This window comes from Anguilla rostrata, chromosome 8, assembly GCF_018555375.3.
Source record: "Anguilla rostrata isolate EN2019 chromosome 8, ASM1855537v3, whole genome shotgun sequence".
In the NCBI taxonomy this organism is placed as follows: domain Eukaryota; kingdom Metazoa; phylum Chordata; class Actinopteri; order Anguilliformes; family Anguillidae; genus Anguilla; species Anguilla rostrata.
The window spans coordinates 14796135-14802656 of NC_057940.1; positions in this window are offsets into that span (position 1 = coordinate 14796135).

Below are 6522 nucleotides of genomic sequence, written 5' to 3' on the forward strand. Positions count from 1 at the left end.
TTAATCTATGTAATTTGTGCCCCTGTAACGAAATCAAACTATTTCATCTATTGTACAGTACTAGTTACAGATGACCGTCCAAAGATGCTTTACAGAGTGGCAGAAAGAGCAAAGGGAATCCACATAAGCTGTACTTTAAACGTGTAGCAGAATTGGTTTGTTGACTCATGAATCTCTGATGCAGACACATGTCCACTGAACGGCTCAACAGTCAACCTCCCACCCCTGACTTTCATTTTATTTTTTGGGGCGTTTTGGGGACCAATGATGTCCGTCTGTGCAGCTCCATCCTCACAGTAACATGCTGATCAGCCGCCAGGCACCAAGCTCGTGCCTCAGTCTGCATGCCTCCGGAGTCCAGGTTCAAAGTAGCCCACACACACATACAGACACGCTCACAAAGACACACACACACACATACATGCACACACACGTACACACATAAAAAGACACACACGTGCACTAACACACATCCACACACACACTCACACGCTGGGGTGGCACTGAGTCGTACTCTCTGAAGATGAAGAGGTTTGGCGGTACAAAGCGACGCGCCTGCTGGGCGCTATAAAAGCCTCTCTGTGGAGTGAGGTGGGTCTGTGTGCCGCCGCCTTCAGATCTCTCACCCCCCAGCCTGAGCGGACCGTTCAGCGCTCCCCACTGCGGGGCAGGGTCTGACCCCCCCACACACACTGCCCCCCCCCCGCCAAAGCTCCTGTCTAATCGCCTAGCGCTTCACGATCCATGATCGATGACTGTCTCTGTGGCTGCTACAGACTGCTTTCTGTCGGCCTCCTAGAACAGCTACCCCTCAGCCAACACAAATACGTAAGGCACACACACACACACACACACACACACACACACACCCACATCCACACACCAGTCACGCACGCATGTCCACCAACCTCACATGCATGCATGTACATGCATCACACACGTACACACACACACACACACACCACTCACGCACGCACACATGTGCACCCACCCCACACGCATGCATGTACACACATCACGCACACATGTGCACACACACACACACACACGCATGTACATACACCACACCCGCATGTGCACACACCACACACACACGGACCACACACACATGCGTACCAGTGAGCCGGCCGTAGTCACAAAATGTTCTCAGGCAAATGCAGGCGTGAGACCGGGAGAAGGGCGACACGGTTCCTACATTAAACAGGGTCACCGTGGAGACACAGAATGAAACAGCATGCAGTGCACACTACCAGCTGGAGGCCTCATCTCCAGTCTGGAAAAGACATGCCTATGAGGACAAAATGAACATTGTATTTACTATTTAATTACATTTACATATTTATTTTACGTATCTTTTTCAACGAGCAATGACCCAGACTTGAGCCACAAGAACATAATTAGCCTACTCGTGTTTCTTTGAGCCAGTCCTCTCTGGGTGTCTGACATTTGTATTGTTTATTTCTCATTATATACTGTATAACATCGGTAGCATTGTGAGATTCTGAGAAAGCACTTATTTTTAATGAAAAGTTAAAAACACCCTAGTTAGCTTGTTCAACATGAGTAAATTAAAACAGAAATGCCAGCTAACACAAAATGTTCTCACAATGTTACCGGAATATTTTTTCAATGTTATAGCATTGCCACTACATTGCAGCAAGATTGTGAGAATGGCTTGTGCTAGCTGGGTCTCTCCTAGCATTTTTTGGAAATATTATTAGCCTGTGTGCAAAAAGCATTATTTGTATCTTAGTTCATATTAACTCATCCCACTGATCCCACTGCTTCACCCTGCTTCTGTTGCAATAAAATAAAATGAATAAGAAATAATTTTATTTATTTATTTATTATTTGAATGAGTTTTAGTTCATAGTTATTAATGATAACTAGTTTTACGGCAAAAATAGTTGTTTTTATTAGAACTCATGGAATTAGTGTAAAACACAGATTTTGAAATGTCCTGCGTTTCATAGATGCAGAATTCCATGGGTTGGCATGACAACTGGTTGAGAACATTAAACTGATAGGATTTAAATTTAATGTAATTTAACTTTTTTGAAAATATTGGATGTGCTTGGGTACAAAATATACCAAGATTTGCCTGTCTGAACACTGCAAAAAGTGACGTCAGATAATGCATTTTCTGCATACAGCTGATTATCATACAGCTCCATAGCAGAGAAATGCTGCCATTGCAGTAACTAATGATCGAAATGCACCCTGTGCAACTCTTGTATTTATAATGTTTTTTAATGCCGACACCGGTCAGAATTTTGCTGAGGTGGCACAAAATTTGATCGAGGTTGCCACCTCAGAATTCTCTATGCAGGAAAATCCCTACTAAAACATTATAGTCAACATAGATTTGGTTCCCTTGGATGTGAAGAAACAGTGTGATTTCATTTCTTTGATACTTGATGATATTAATATATTATTATTATTGTTGTTAATAATAATAATAATAATAATAATAATAAAAATAATAATTTATTTAGAGCCATTTGTCAGTAGTTATTGACAAATTACAAGTTATTGTAATTTGTCAATAACTACTGTTTACAAAGAAAAAGAGTTTTCTCTTTTTCAGCACAATACTGGGCACCAGTTTATTTTAGATTATCTTACACTTTGTACCCTTATTCATTTAGGTAAATTCATACGTATATTTATTTTGCTAGAAGGGGTAGCTGTAGCACGTTTGGACCTCACATGTACTTCAGAGACACAGTGATGGACAGCCTAGCAGCAGATAGACTCATGTCCTGCCTTTGAGTGGAAACGGCTGAGCGAAATATTCTGATAATTCATGTGCTTTTCACATGATTATAAAAGGCAGCAGCTCCAGTCCTGTACTACTCACCCTCACACAGACCTCGCTGCCAGTGAAATGTCTTGTGAGGATAACTTTCATCCCTGTTCTCAATCTTACCCATTATGGTACTTTTTTGGCCGTTAGATCATCTATTTTCTTAGCACGAGCCCTTATCCAGAGCATTCTGGATTGCATGCCTGGGTATTGTCTGAGCTGATATCAGATTAAGTACCTTACTCAAATGCATAATGATTGTATTATTAGAGACCCGATCCTCTTTCTAAACTTTCGAATTAAAAACTCAAATTCTCAACAGTCACAAATGAGAAAAATCAAACATCAGCAACAAGCTCAGGAAATGTACCATTATATAGTTTCAATTTTTTCTATGTGATATAGTAAAATTAAATAAAATAATATAGCAATGATATAAGTATAATGATGTAATAAATAATTAAAGTTTTTACAGTCATTTTATGTTTTCCTTTTTACCAGGACAAAGAATATTTTGACATGTGGTTGCAATATGTTAATGAAATTAATGATTCAAAGATAACATTGGTTTCATTTGATGCCTGTGTGGACCGTCCTATCTGACTTGTTGACTTGGTTCTTGTTTTTTCTGTTATGCATATGCAGTCTCTATTTAGTCAGAATGCGTAACCTAATAAATAAAAAAATCATGAACTCATTGCTCCCCTTTTGCATAATTATAACAGGCTCAGTTTTGAATTGGAATGTAAAAACAATAATCATCAAAGATCAACCAGGCGAGATAAACAGACGCAGAGTGCACAGAAACTGCTCAGTATGCACACTGTTACGGACAGAGAGAGAGAGCAAAGGAAACTACTGAAGGAAGAGAGGTTTTTGTACAGTGCAAGCACTTCAGTATTAATATGTGCTTTGCACAGTGTTTCCTTTTTTCGTAATTTGGGCACAAAAAATAAAACCCCTGGAATGCGGTGGTCAGGCAAGTAACCTGAAAGAAATGTTACTATGGTGGTGGATTTACGGACAGGCTACTTCACAAAGAAAACCCAGAAAGCGCAAACAATAATATTCTTAAGATGTAATTCTTTTCGAAGGGCGCTATCGGTCAGAGATTTACGAGCCGTAATGGCTGCGTGTGGGCTCGGCATTGTCCGTCGGGGAATGAGGAAACACAGTAGCCGCCGTGAAACTCGGCAACAATAGGCCACATGCATCCTGAGGCAGACGGAGGGCCTCTGGAAGATCTGTGCAAACACACAGCTCAGGATTTTTCCCGTTCCAGCTTTTGTTTTGGTGTCTGCACTGGCTGCCAGTCTTGTCGGTTTAAAAAACCGCTTTCCATCAGTCCAGTTTATTTTTGGTTTTTCGGACTCACGTCACTCAGAGCTCGATGGGGGGGCTTAATGGCGACGGGACTGCGGTGTGGTTGGGCGAGAGGTGACCCCCCCACCCCCCGTGGGGAATGACTCTTCTAAAAAAAAGGGCTGCAAATCCAGCTTTAGGAACCCACTAATTGGGGACCTTAATGGTCAGGAGCAGTACAGTGAAAGTGTGGTGTGTCAGGGCTTTTTTACACAAACATCGCTCTAAACCACGACCGAGCACACCGTGGTCCACCTTCCACACAGATCAGCTATTCCACATTCAGACGGGCAGGAACAGAGTACCACCCATCGGGACTGTGGAGGAATGAGCTGGATTGCTCTTTGAGCTTTGCTCATTTTCCTACGTCTCAGATGGAATGAATGCACAATCTCGGTGGAGAGCACCAAAGTGGCCACACCTAGGTCCTGCCCCATTCTACAACCCCACTGTCACCCCCAACCCCAGCTACCTCGTGTCCACGGCAACCCCTGCAATTGGTAACCTGACACTTCATTTCCTGCCCCGCTTCCTCATGACAAGGTTTTTTTTTTTTTTTTTTTTGACTAGAATATTCTGGCCATGTTTATGGAACAGGGAAAGCCTCCTGACTTGATTTCAACCAGGAAAAGATTCCTTAATAAAGTTATTCTTAAATTCAGCCAGTGACCACAACCATGATGAATTAATCACATTGGAGTGGAAAAAATAAAAAATAAAATCGTCACAGGGATCGGGTCTGTCCAAAAAACGAAAACTTATTCAAAAAACAAGTGTGTCCCAATAATTCAAAGCAGCTTGATTGCCTGTTGCCAACTACTCTGGCACATTTTTCAGAAAAATATGTTTTCCATATTAAAAATATCCCCCAAAAAGTTATAAAAACAGCTCTCCGGACACACCACCAGGAAAGAAATGAGCAGAATGAACAGGGTAAGGTGTCAGATTCTTTGCACAGGATAAGGAGGAGAAACAATTCAGTTAATCTGAAATCTCTCCTATTTCACTGGTACATATGCTTCCTCTTTCCTGGATTACTGAGGCGTATAATATAAAGCACACTACTAAACCCACTTCCTATATACCCCAAAGCTCTTGGCTTTTTTTTAAATAATGAACTGAATGCTGAGGTATTTCACTTTAAATGAAGGACAGAGAACCAGCAGAGATAAGGCCACTTGCTGACTGGGGAGTTTCCAAAGTCATAAAGTATAAGATTTCTTCAACTCAACTCTCAACATGCAGATTTCGGCTCCACAACAACATTCCGCTCCACTCTTTTCTATGGCTCTCGCAGCCATGGCCGTGCCAGCGTGTGCGTGTGTGTGTGGCACATAAAGCAATGAAATATAAGCATTAATGCTAGGAAAGCTGCTGGAGAGGCAGTGCCTGCGTGGCCAGTGTTATGAGCGGCACTCAGAGTACTTAAGACCTCACACGGCTGCAGCGACGGCGCATGGCGGCGCATGAAACCTGCAGTAATGCGCGCGGTTGCCGTCAGCTCTGGAGTCCGGGGCAGCGGTCACAGCCGCACCTGCGTGACTCCCCCCACCACACCCCCCTACAGAAGCCCCCGTTCTTCATCAGCGGTCCCAGGGCCGAGCCACATGTGTCCGATCTGAGGAACAGTGGGCTTACCTCAGCTCTCAAATCGCACGCATGCATAATGCATGCGCATGCGAAAGACGAGCTCGGTTCAGGTCGAAATTCGGGCCAGGCTGTTCTTTTCCGCACTGCGCGTCCGGGGATTATTAATTGCCCTTTTTTTTTCTTCTTCTTCTTCTTCTTCTTTTTTTGGCGTGGCAGCGTACGAACGGGGAGGCTCAGCAGCCGCGGCTCGTCAGGAAAGAGCCGAATTTAAAGCGTGACTAATTTGGAGCGCATAAATCAGCCGGGCTCCGGCCACGGGCTGGGTCTCCGGGTCCCGTGTGGGCTGTAACACGGACCGTGTAATGAGCCCTGATTGGCTGGCCGTGTTTGCTCTCGGAGGGGCCTTTCAGAGATTGTATCGCACTCCCTCTGAGACTGAGCTCAGCAGGTCACTGCTTATTAAATTCATGTCAAGCTGGTGTCAAGTGAGAGAGAGGGAGAGACAGGAAAAAGGACATGGTACATACTTAACTTTTTGTTTATACTTGTACATATTTGTATATTACCATGTTACACTTGATAAAATGATATAAGCTATGCTTCATATAAACTGTAGGCCGATATCAGTCATTTCTAATAAGGCCAATAATAATAAGGCCAACAAGGATATTCAAGGATATGAAAACATTAATGAACAGTATTTTTTTTAAACTGCCCGTTGCTTTTTATGAAGGACAGAATTAATGTAATTAATTTTCTTCATC